Source organism: Phascolarctos cinereus, unplaced genomic scaffold, assembly GCF_003287225.1.
Source record: "Phascolarctos cinereus isolate Bilbo 61053 unplaced genomic scaffold, phaCin_HiC Scaffold_4;HRSCAF=312, whole genome shotgun sequence".
Taxonomy (NCBI): Eukaryota; Metazoa; Chordata; class Mammalia; order Diprotodontia; family Phascolarctidae; genus Phascolarctos; species Phascolarctos cinereus.
Genome location: NW_027555847.1, coordinates 26,979,092 through 26,992,490, shown reverse-complemented (window position 1 = coordinate 26,992,490; position 13,399 = coordinate 26,979,092). Strand labels below are relative to the sequence as shown.

The 13,399-nt window shown below is 39.9% G+C and overlaps 1 protein-coding gene and 1 long non-coding RNA gene across 12 annotated transcripts in view; one reads left to right on the top strand and one right to left on the bottom strand.

Moving 5' to 3' along the window:
* CADPS (calcium dependent secretion activator) overlaps nt 1–13,399 on the top strand; it is a 572,571-nt gene that overhangs the window by 56,615 nt on the left and 502,557 nt on the right. The window lies entirely within an intron of this gene.
* Nucleotides 8,205–13,399, bottom strand: part of LOC110200990 (uncharacterized) — a 61,960-nt gene continuing 56,765 nt past the window's right edge. Inside the window, exon 3 of the long non-coding RNA XR_002322357.1 lies at nt 8,205–8,310. This is a non-coding gene — a long non-coding RNA (uncharacterized LOC110200990). The remainder of the gene's footprint in view (nt 8,311–13,399) is intronic.

Below are 13,399 nucleotides of genomic sequence, written 5' to 3'. Positions count from 1 at the left end.
GCCTCTCTATTATCATTAGGATAAAATCTATACTCTGTTAAACCTTTATGATCTGGCTGTAGCCTATCTTTGCAAGCTAATTTCACATGAAATCTGCTCCTACACTCTACATTCCAAGCAAATTAGCATACTCGCTATTCCTTGTACATGACATTCCATCTGCCATCTCTGGTAATCTCTTCCCTTAGTTAATGGGGTTTCCCTTCACCCCAAAATACTTCACACAAATCCTTTTATCATTGTTTTATTAAGTTTTATTATTGCTTTTTGTCTTTTCTGTCACAGACATTTCTGGAGGAAAAAAACAGCCTCTTTGTGCCTCCAGGTTGAACCCTACATTGTCATCCCTGTGTAATAATGATAATTACAATAATAATATCACATGCAGACATAGAATCTTACAATATGTATGACATTCTGCTATAGTAGTCCCCCACCACTCTGCTCTGAATGGGAAAGTATGTTACATTTTGTGTTCGGTTATTTGTAGTTTGACATTATTTAGTAAATTTTTCATTTATATTGTTGTAGACTATGCTAATGTTCTTTGTATAAACTTCAAATACACTTATCTGTTTACATGTGGTATCCCTCCTCTTGTAATAGCCTGCCACCCCAGTGAAATATAATATTTAATGGACTGTGGGTTAAGAACCTCCTCCACTTTAATTTCAGGACAGATCAAATAACCTCTTACATAAAACTGAGGTTAGAGAATGGGAGGTAGGAACAATAGAGCCCTGGAAAAAGTAGCCTGAGCCCACAATCTAATATTGCCCAGCTCCTCGAAGGCTAGGCCTGTTTGGTTCTTGTCTTTATATAACTAGCTCCTAGAATAAAGCCTAATAAACTGATTATTAGATCCAATTAAATTGAATAACTTACATGTAATCACTCTCAACACATGCTGTGCTAGACAAACTACATGATGGAGAAGACTTCCTTAGATTGCATAAGATTGGTATGGCTTCTCTCTTCTCCAAGACAACTCCTCTGTTGTAAAAATTGCACATTTTAATAAGGGTCACCTCAAGCATTTAGTTTTCTAGTATCTTAGAATTATCTTCCACCTGAATCAGGCTCTCAGAAAAACTTTCTGATTTCTGGCATGAATTGTTGGATTTTGACTACAGTTCAATGATTGAAAAAGATTTTGCTGGGCCTTATCATTGCTTCCCATCAGTCTCACTAACAGGCAGTCAGTCAATTTGTAATTCTTGCCCTACAACAGCAGTTTAGGTATATTTTTAAATATTCCGTCTGGCAGTTCAGGAAAAAAAATGTACACATGTCCTGGATAGACAGAAGCCAGATAGCTTCCCTTTAATGAAGATTCATTTTTGTTTCCTTTAGAGGAGGAATGGGTTAAGAAATCCACAGTTCCAAAATAGCTAAGTAGTTATTTTATAAGGAAGCCACAGTGACTCAAGGGAAAAGATGCTGCCATTACATAGGAAAGTGAAGAGGCCTTTATGGTGACCAGGGTTACCAAAATAAAAACAAAAAAAAAAATGAATGTAATCATAACAATATGTCAGTAAGACTGCTCCCCTCCCTCCCCATTCTGTGCTAAAAACAGGGGCCAAGCTGGGCAAATACTAGCAAGTTGTCAATCCTGCCTGAAGGTAAGTGGTGGGACAAAGATTTCAGTGACATTTGAAAGGGGCTAAAAATAAAGAGGCAATCACTTTCTCTCTGTGTCCTTGAATTTCCATAAGGGGTTGTAAGCGGGATTGAATGCAGATGGCAATATTAGATTATGGGCTCAGGCTACTTTTTCCAGGGCTCTGTTGTCCCTACCTTCCATTCTCTAACCTTAGCTTCATGTAAGAGATAATTTGATCTGTCCTGAAATTAGAGGGGGGGGGGTTCTTAACCCACAGTCCATGAAAAGTGGACCTGTAATTCATTAAAAATATTTTGATGACTGCATTTCAATATTGTGTATTTTATTGTATTTTATTTTATACATTTAAAAACATCATTCCTTTGTATTTTATTTTATGTATTTTAAAACACTATTCTGAGAAGGGGTCTTTAATCTTCACCAGACCACCAAAGAGGTCTAGGACACAGATAATTGCTGGATTAGACAGTGGCTTCAGTAGGGAAGAGTCATCAATGTCTATATTCCCTGGGACTAGCTCTTGTGTGGATTTGGCATTACATGAATGGCAGTTACCTCCTATTGGATCTTTTAGTTATGTTCATTTCTTCCTCTGATTTTGCTGATTTTGTTCTGCCAAGCATATTCTTCAAGGTTCCCCAATGATCCAGAAGAAGGAGGATAAGATTGGTCATCAGATAAGCTGAGTTCAAATCCCAGCTCTGCCACTTCTTACCTATCACCTTGGTTGTCACTTTGGGACTTAGTTTCCTCATATTTAAAAATAAGTCATTGAGGTTAGACTCAATGACTTCTAACAGCGCTTTCAGCTCCAAATATTTACTCTCTAATTCCAGGTTCCAAGCACCCCTAAATTGCTCCAGCTCACTCTGATCTTTGCCTTCTCTAGACACCTATTGAATTTACTGCCTGCACCATATGGCTTACTCTTTGATTGTTGTCTGTTTCACAAATATTAGATCTCCTCTTAGCTGTCTTATGGAAGGCAGGCAGCCATCTCGTAAATTTTATTAGAGGGCCAAGTAGTAGATGCCCAATACATATTCATTTGCCAATCCAGAGGTTGTAATCTGAAGATATGATAGTTTCAATCTCAACCTCAGTCTCTCACAGAGCTTAACTTCACATAAATAAATATAATATTATGTCATTTTTATCTCTTCTTGCTTTCTCTGACACAGACTCATTAGAACAGGGGTCCTTAACCCTTTGGGGGTCATGAATCCCCTTTGGCAGTATGATGTAGCCAATAGTCCTTTCCCCCCATGCTATTACTTTATAACAATCATTAAAAGAAATGTTAAATTTCAGTTAGATGTTAGAGAAAATAAAGATGTCTTTTTTCCATTCAAGTTATTAGACCCTCTGAAATCTGTCCACAGAGCCCCTAGGAGGTCCATAAACACCAGATTGAGAACCCCTAAACTAGAGACTCAAAGGGATTGAGATGTCATGAGATACAGAGTAAAGAGCACTCGACTTAGAGGCAGCTGATGTGGATCCAAATCCTAGCTCTGCCACCTGCAACTTATGTATGGGGTCTTGGACAAGTTATTCCCTCTCCCTGGGTCTTGGTCCTTCATCCATAAAAGGATAGACCTGATGGCCTGTAAAGTGCCTTCCTGCTCAAAAGCAGTGATCCTATGATTGTATGTGTGGGTGGGGATGTGGGTAGAGGGATGTATGTATCCACATGTGTATATGTGTATTTGCAAGTGAGGCAGTCAGACAGACAGGAGAGAGAAAGGGAGCAGAGGAAGAGAGACAGAGATGAAGAGGGGAGAGGAAGGAATTAATGGCTTAAATGGCAGTCTCTTGAAGCAAGGGAAGACTGTCTTGTAAGTTCCTTGAAGGCAAGGAACTCAAGATCGTGGAATCCTAGAACTGAGCAGAGTATAGAGTCATCCAGCCCAACTCTACTATGGAATAATAGAATTTCTAGGAGTTCTCCATCCATTTTACAGGTAGGAAGACTGAGGCCCATGGAGGTAACTCAGCTCAAGTGCTACCTTCTGCATAACACCTTCACTGATGCCCTCAACTAGAAATGAACCTTCTGTCTTTGAGTATGTCAAAACTCTCTTCTCAAGACTCTCCTATGTAATTAATCACATTCTAGCTTATATTACAATTATTTATGTATTTGACCTTTTAATGCAGGACATAGTATGAAGGATGGAGATTTAGGAAGTAAGTGCTGTTTGAAGAATTTCAAATATCTTCTCATCATAGAGAAGACTTTGAAACATTCTAGTCCCTGAATTGTGATTGAAATTTACCAATGACTTCAATACCAAGCTAGAACAATGACCTTGAATAAAAAAATAAAAAATAAATAAAAAAAAAGAATGGGTTATGGGTTTCCACTGATGATTGCTTGATAGGATTGCTGTATTTCTTTCAGACTTTAAGAAAGACTGCAACATAGTAGAATAGACTCATGGAACTGTGGATAGAGTCTGGAAGCCTGGGAACTAGAAAAACTAGGGTTTAAGTTTTGCTTCTGACCGACCCTGGCTATATGAGCATAAATCACTTAATGTCTCAGTGCCTTCAGGGAGCTCTTCAAGGCTTAGAGTTATAGGGGCAGCTAGGTGGTACAGTGAATAGAGCACCGGCCCTGGATTCAGAGGACCTGACTTCAAATCCGGCCTCAGACATATAACACTTACTAGCTGTGTGACCCTGGGCAAGTCACTTAACCCCACTGCCTAGCTTTAAAAAAAACCACTTAGAGTTACCAGTCTGGGTTAGTGAAGGGAATTTCCACACCAGGAGTCTTCTATGCCAATGAGCATCTCTCAGGTTTGAACCCCTTTTCCCATCCCACCATCCATGCCCCTCAAAGAAAACAAACCTTTAGGTTGGCTTGTTTTTAACCAACCATATGTGTTCATTTGTAGAGCCTGGGTGGAAAAAAATGAAGGGCTTATTTTAATTATCTGTCTTATTTTCATAAAAGTGTACTATATTTTCTGACAAATCCTCCAATCTTGGATTTTTTTTATTAGTCCCCTTCCCAGACTGCTCCTAATGTTCTGCTTTTCAATGTTGGAGCCCATTTTCCCGGCCTGTAATGAAACACATCTACATTATCATATTCTTTAACATCCTCCTCATCCAAAGTACCGTCAGGCCTATCCCTGTGGCCAATATTGTAATTGACTCCAGTCTTAATGGGTGACTTTGGAATGAGGAACAATACAAATGCTATGCATTCTCTACACATTGGTGGTCTCTATCTCTTTGTCATGTAAACGCCCAGCCCTTCCAAACTATCTGTCAGAGGAACAGAGAACATACTACAGTGGATGGAGTGCTAAGCCTGGAGGCAAGAAGACCTGCACCCAAACCCCACCTCCGATACTTTCTTACTGTGTGACCCTAGGCAAGTAACCTGACTTATCTGGTCATCAGTTCCTTCATCTGTAAAATGAAAATCATAGTAGCACGTGCCTTTCAGGATGAAATGGAACAATGTACATAAAGTATTTTGCAACTGTTGAAGGTGCTGTATCAGGCAATCAATTGTTTTAATTTTATACATTTAGTTATTTTATAGCCTTCTTTTCTAAATATGTCTCCTAAGCATATTCAACATATACATATATATGCTTCCTCAATATGTTTTCTAAATGTATGAAATCTTTATAAAGTACTTTACAAATCTTAAAATGCTACATAAATGCTATTATTATTATTATTATTATTATTATTATTATTCCTTGTTCCCCTTCCCTGATAGTCATCGTTTGTGGTATTGTAGTTAGAAGACCCTGGTTCAAATTCTGTCCCTATCACTTACAAGAAAGGAAGGAAGGAAAGAAAAAAGGAATGGAGGGAGGGAGGAAAAAAGAAGGGAGGAAGGAAAAAGGAAGGAAGGAAGGAAGGAAGGAAGGAAGGAAGGAAGGAAGGAAGGAAGGAAGGAAGGAAGGAAGGAAGGAAGGAAGGAAGGAAGGAAGGAAGGAACAGAGAAGAAACAAGTGTTTATTAAGTGCTCACTATATGGCAGGGATATAGAAAGCAAAAAGAAATTCCTTGAATTTCTGCCCTCAGGGAGCTCATATGTAACTGGGGAAGGTGCCACATAAAAAGGAACTGAAAGGCATGTGGGGTGGGGAAGAAAAAAGTACCTACTAGGAAAAGTATGCTTTTAAATATAATAGAAGGTCAGTATGGGCCCCTCCACAAAATGGAGACTCAGCAATGGCAGAAGGTGAGGACCTTGCAGAGGGATGCCTATGTAACTTTGGGCAAGTAACTTAGCTTATTGAGGACTCATTTTCCTCAACTATAAAATGAAGGTGTTACACTAGACAGTCTGTAAAGTCCTTCCCACCTCTAAATCTATGATCCTACAATACTATGATTAAAAGGGAAAGTGAAAAAGATAAGGGAGTTAAGATAATAGCCTTTATATAGGGTTTTAAGGTTTGCAAAATACTTTGCAAATAATTCATTTTATCCTCACAACAACCCCTGGAGGTAGGTGTTATTATTATCCCCATTTTGCAGATGAGAAAATTGAGGTCCAGTGACTTCCCCAGGGTCACACAGCTGGTAAACATGTAAGACTGTATTTGAACTCAGATCTTCCTGACTCCAGGTCCAGTGATCTAGCCCCTGTACCATCTAGCTGCAACAGAGCAAAGCTAAAGACATCAACAGAGTCGGATAGAATATAATATTCAGCTCCCATAGACTCCTTACCTCCCCAAAGAGGGAAGGTAGGTGCATTTTCTTATCCCATCTTCAGAAGCCAATTGGTCACTAGAATTCTTTTGGGTTATTGTTATTAGTCATTGCAGTTTATTGCTGCATGTGACCTCCATCAGCCTTCATGATGTTTAATAGTTTGGAACAATGGCTTGAGGAGATGTCGAAGAGGTCGGGGCCAGGGTTTGTGTTTGTACTTTTGTCTGCATTAGGATTCTTCTAAGTCAGGGTTCTTTCCAGCCTTTTCCCTCATTTCCCTCATGTGTTATATAATATCTGCAAAGAAGAGCTAGATGCCAGATGAAGAATACAAGGAGAATCCAATGCCCCCCCCATTCTACTCATTGTTGCCTGGGGCAGTGTAAACATGGCATCATTGCTGGAAAGGTCACACAGGTAAATCAGCAGTGGGACCCTCTGGGCTTTATCAGTGGGTGCCTAGAGAAGAGGAGACTGTTTGCAGATGACATGTTACTTGCTTCTACCCTGAGACATTACTCAGATTAAAGATCCTCCACCCCCACTTAAAATATACCAGAATAAATAGTCTGCTCCTGGGACAGGGCATTGACTGTCAATCAGGAGATTAGAACCTCATGGGGGAGGAGAGGGAGGAGAGGGGAAGATTTCCTGAAGATGCATTCAAATGGCAGCTACAGCAACAACATTGAATCCAAAAGATGTAAAGTGTTTTTATTAATTCTTAGAGTAGTAGGTGAAAGACCAGCTCTGGGTTTAAATTCTGCCTTTAAATCCTACTGGCTGTGTGATTCTGGTGAGTTATTTCATCTCTCAGTGCCCATAGGCATTTCTCCACAATGAAAGATTACAGACGAATTGCTGTTGTGCATCAATGGAGGAAGTTTCCACACTGGAAGTTTCCTCCATTGATGAAATCATAGATCCAAACATCTCTCCCCTCCAAAATGAAAAAAAAAAAAAGGAAGCCAGACAGAATACCACGTTCACCTTGCTTCTCTGTCGCTGACTAGCTGTGGGAGACATGACTCTTCACTTACCTTCTCTGAATCTCATGTCTTCATCTATGAAATGATACTTTAACGTCCCTTATATCTATGATTCTACAATTGTACCAAAATGACCGTGGACAAGTCATCTCATTACTCTTGGCCTCAGTTTCCTCATCCTTAAAATGAGGAGATTAGACTAGGAGAACTCTAAGGGAACCTTCCATGTTTAAATCTATGGCCCACAAAAGTTTGTTTTGCATCGCTGCTGAAAAGCTCACACAGGTATACCACCAGTGGGACTCTCTTGGCCTGACTATCATTATTAGAAATCAGTCTTAGAAAACTAACAAAGAAAAAAAAGTTCAGGCAAACTCACACACTCTAATGAGTACAAATTTGAAGAATTGATTTCTATGACAATACACTGTCTTTTTTAATCCAATACTTTGAATAACATCTTTTTCCCCCAACATTTGCCTTGTTTCATCCTTACATTGTCCATGTCATACCTGAAAATGTGCTGAATTTGAAGTCAGAGGACCTGAGTTCAAATCCCAGGTCTGCCATTTCTATTACCTGTGTGACCTTGGGCCAATTACTTAACATCTCTGTGCTTCATTGTCCTATTCTATGAAAGGAATGATTCTGACTCGATGACATCAGAGGCCTTGGGTTCAATTCTCACTTTATATTTACCGTTTGTGATCTTGGGGTAAGTCACTACTTCTGACCTAAGTTACCTCAACTATAAAATGGAGAATTGGACTAAATGATCTCTAAGTTCCCTTCCAGCTCTAAACCCATGACTCATAATCCTGTGAACTTATAGATGAAGCATTAGTTCATTCAAAGGTGAGAGGTTTTTAATCTCCATAATGTTGTTATGCCAGGTAGTGTACACAAGTCCATTTCCCAAATCTATATGCATGCCTCTGTTGACTTTTCTGTAAGATAGCAGCAGCAGCCATTAGCTTTGAGGAGATGTAATCCATCATTCTGAATAAACAAAAGGAAAGTATCCAGTAAGTAACAGGTTATTTGTTATGTAATGACAGATTTCAAGCATTTTTAAGTTTCTGACTCTCAGCTGTCAAGTTTTTGAGGTCATGATTTCAACCTTGATGCCTGTGTCCCTACTCTGTCAGCCATAATTCTCTGTATGTATCCCTTTTTACTCTTTTCCTTGCCTGAAAGAGAATTGCCCTGACTTTCCTACCACATGTATATTTCATTATACTCTAAGTGGGTCAAGATCCAGAGGGAGAAAGTATGCATTGTTGGAAAAGTTGCTGGATTTGGAATGAGAGAACCTGGATTTGAATTGTGACTCTGCTTTACTACCTGTGTGGCCATGGGCAAATCATAACTTGTTTGGGTTTCAGTTTCCTCATCTGTTAAATGGCGAGGGACGGGGAAGGGGCGGAGATTGGAGTACTAACATACCTTCCACCTCTAAATCAAGTATCCCATGATCTGGTATGAAGAGTAGCCTTGCAGGATAATTACCAAGTTACTACTTTGCTAAGCATTCTTCAGTCAATAGAAAATTCTGTCTCATCATATTATAAACCTGATGTGGTAATGTTCATAACCTTTTAGCAGGCTAGGCACCTGTGTGTGTTTGGATGAATTGAATGATATCAATTATAGGATCATAGAGTTGGAAAGAATCTCACAGACCATCTAGTCAAATTCCTTCATTTTATCAATAAGGAAACTTGTGAATGAAAACTTCGGAAGATACAAATCAGGAAAACACACTAATTACTCACTTCTCAACAGTAAGGGCTTAAAGCAAACCACCATCACCCCCATGCTTAGGGATGGAATGTTATAAATTCAGCCTAGTCAAAGATCTATGGCCCTGGGTTGCTACTGATCGGCTCAGTGCCTACTCAAGAGAAGCCAGAGACAATGGGTTAGTAACTAGCTCTTCAAATAACCACTACAGGTGACCAAATGACCACATTGTACCTTGACCCCAACATTGTGCTTTCATTGCTCACCTTTGAGTATGAAGGACAAATAACAATATCTGTCTTCTACAGTGACTAATATAGTAGGCACATAGTAGGCAGTGACTAAGTGTTGATTTCTAGACTTGGACTCAGGAAGATCTGAGTTCAAATCCAGTCTCAGATATCTACTAGCTATATAACATAGGGCAAGTCATTTAACTTCTGTTTGGCTCACTTTTTTCATCTATAGAATGGAGATAACGATAGTACCTACTTCCCCGATTTGTTATTAATATAAAAGTAGATAACATTTGTAAGGCATTTTGCAAACCTTAAAGCACTCCATAAATGTTAGCTGTTATTATCAAAGTCTACTTAAAAAAAAGATTGACATTCCAGATGCTGTATAGTCATTGGCTTCCTACATAAATTTTGATGGGATCTCTGCTTTGGGTGAATTCCTGTAAGTGTCTTAATGTGTTTGGTAGAGGGATCCCTTCCACTGCCATAGGTTGCAACTCCACTGTGGCTTAGGAGAAGGTCTTAGATCCTGTGTCCCCAAATCCATCACTCTGCGACTAAACTAGCTCCATAAGTAACCACCCAGTCTCATCTGTTATGATTATATTAATTGTTGAGGCAAACTTTAAAAAAAGAGTTATTATTTTTTAATTCAGTTGTTTTATGTTAATTGTGTCTGGATCCTACTAGGAAACGGGCTTTTCCTTTTGCTCAGTCTAGTCATAATCCAGTTTGGGGTTCTAGACGGTAATTGACTTGTTTTTTGTAAGTTGCTTTGGGTGTTTGTTCTGTAGCATAGAACATAATCCTCCACATCCATCCTGCTTCTCCTTCCCAGGGGGCAATACAAGAGTGGTCACATTTGGACATGGAAGCCCATACACACAATTGACTTTTCTCTTTGAAATAGGCTTGGACATTTTCTTAAACTTGTGCTAATATCAATATAAAACAGGTTTGATCTTGAATCAGTCAACTTCACTTGATCGTTTTCTTGGTAACATGGCTTAAAAGTTTCTGTTTACTATTGAAACCAAAACATTTCCTCTCCATTAAATTAGATCTACACTTGAGACAAGTAATTCAATTGAATAAGCACATTTTTTAAATTTTAGAAAGAAATTATTGATATTTTTTGTTTTTGCATCCTCTCCAGTTCCACTGAACAAGTGGACATTCCGCCTTGTTTTGAAGAAGTTTCATAAGGGTGAACCTGCTACCCTACTAAGCTGCCCATTCCATTTTGGGATAGCTTCAATTGACAGGAAGCACTTCCTTATGTCAATTTTCCACCCATTTCTAGGGCTGGCCTCTGGGTCCACCTTGAACAAATAAACCCATGGAAGCATTGTGTTTCCTTATTCAATCTTTCTTCTCCAGGCTAAACTTTCCCTCTTCTTTCATTTGGCCCTCCAATAGTAAATGTGATCTTCAGTCTCTTCCCTCCCCTTCTCTACAGAAGAATGGTCCATCCTCTCAGTTTCTTTGCTAAAGTGTGGCCCCCAAAGGTAACTCTAATTCTTCAGATGTAGTCTGAGCCGAGGAGAGTACTGTAAGACTCTCCACTCTTGTTCTGGACACTATGCCTCACTTAATCAGATCCGAGATCAGATACACTTTTTTTCATGCCACAGTGTTCACAGTTCATTAAAATTCCCAGATCTTCTCCACCTGAACTCTTTTTTTTTTTTGGCTTTTTTGATGAGGCAATGGGGGTTAAGTGACTTGCCCAGGATCACACAGCTAGTAAGTGTCATGTGTCTGAGACTGCATTTGAACTCATGTCTTCCTGACTCCAAGGCCAGAGCTCTATCCACTGTGCCACCTAGCTGCCCCCACATGAACTCTTGAAAATCAACAAGGTCATAGACACTGTACTAAGTCCTGGGGATACAAAGAAACCCTTGTCCCTGCCACCTAGCACTCACATTCTACTGGGAGACGATGAGTAAAGCACTAGGTAGATTAAAAGGGACACAGAGTAGTGGAAGGTAATCTCAGAGAGAAGGCCCTAAGGGCTGATGGAGCATAGGAATGACCTCCTATAGAAGGTGGGATTTAAACTGAGCATTTAAGGAAGCCAGGGAGTCTGAGAGGTAGAGATGAGAAGGGAGAGCCTTCAAAGCATGAGGGATCACCGGTGAAGAGACACTGAGTCAGGAGATGAGGGTCGGGTGTGAGACGGAGCAAGAAGTTGATGAAGTTGGATTGTAGAGTGAGAATCATTTCCTCTTGTGGTGAGGCAGGAAACGGAGAGGGAGAGATTCATTCTAAGCATTTTGAGTTAGACTTCAGAACCGGTTTTCAGGAACTTGGATACGTTAAGTGCTCAACAAAGATTTTTTAATGAATTACATATCACTAAATGAATGATTTTTTTTTTTTGCACAGAAGCAATCAATAGTTAGGTTCCATAGTCTAGATATAAAGTTCAACTACATGATGGGTTAAATGGGCTTTGTTGGCTGTCTTGGGAAGCTAGCTGGATGACAGACCACATTCCCTTTGAGAAAATTGCCTTCTGGGTTACAACCAACCTACAAGCAGATTTTAGAAATAAAACCTGTTCACAAATGGAGGACAGGCTATAAAACTGCTTAGTCACCCCAATCTGATGATTCACAGCTGGAGAGAATTTGCTGTAGAGAGGACCAGTGGAAAGAGTGTAAAACAATGGGGAAAGTACTAGCCCTGGATTCTGAAGACTGAGTTGAAATCCTTTGATGCTCACTGCGTGTGTGACTTTTGACAAGTCGTGTAACCTCCCTGGGACTCAGTTTCCTCCTCTATAAAATAGGTTAGACTAAATGGCCTTGAGACCATATTCCGGTACTAGATCCATGAACTCTATGTGTCTTAGTCCTTTGACATATTTACAGTGAGGTGCCTAGGCCAAAGGCAAAGGAGAACCTGAACTAAGGTGTCAGTGTGTATGTGATGGGGTAGCTGTAGCTCTGGATCTTTAAAAACAAAGTTGAGGGGCAGCTAGGTGCCACAGTAGGTAGAGCACCAGCCCTGAATTCAGGAGGACCTGAGTTCAAATCCGGCCTCAGACAGATAACACTGACTAGTTGTGTGACCCAAAGGCAAGCCACTTAACCCCGTTGCCTAGCCAAAAAAAAAAAGTTGTAAATTTAATGGTGAAATTCTTCTTTCCTCTGTAGGTTTGTTTGGATGGGGGACAGGAGCTAGTAAAAAAAAAAAAAAGGTCATGCCTTTCCATGTCCAGTGGGAAAAGAGAGGCCTGCAGTGGTGAACTCACTTGTATAATTCAGCAATATGCATTTATTGAGCACTTAGTATGTTTTAGGCCCTGGAGGTACAAGCATAAAAAATTAGAATAGCTAGTGGTCAAGTTTGGATAGAACATAGAATGATGGGAAGGGACAAAGTTGGTATTTAATAGATGCCTGTTAAATTGCATTTCAGCCACTAAAGGATTGATGATGTGGTTGTTGTTTTTAATCAGGGAAGTAACAAGCCCCATCGTCACAGTTTCTAGGATGATTTTTTTGTATGTTTTGGATTGGACTTGACATTTATTAGCGTTGGGAACTTTCAATGAGAACACTTCCTCTATCAGTGCAGGTCGCCATCTTTGCAACTTACAGTCTTAGAGCTGGCTAGAGCCCTGAGAAATTACATGGCTTGCCCGAAGTCATGCAGACAGGGTGTGGCAGGTCTGGGACTCAAACCCAGGGCTTCCTGTCCACTACTTGCTGCAGAACCATTTTACACGTAGAGAAATTGAAATGGACAAGTCACAAAACATAAAGATCCAGAAATTCAAGTCATAACTTACCACTCAATCTCCCACTTGTGTTACACCTCTCTAAAAATTGTCAATGGGTATGGGGTAGAGGGTAGTGTGGAGGTTCCAAGTTGATGAAGGAAAAGGGAGGAACGTTAATTGACCATGCACTCCCCCTCCAGACTTCCCCCTCCCGCAATTCCAGTGACCAAAGAAAATTTAGCTTCAGAAGTGACAAATCTTTGGAACTCCCCTTCTTGCTAAAAATCCAGGTCTTGAAGATCTACCGAGAGGCTGCTAGGTGAGATAGTGAATTGAGTACCAGACTTGGATTTCAATTTTGCCTTAGGTTCTT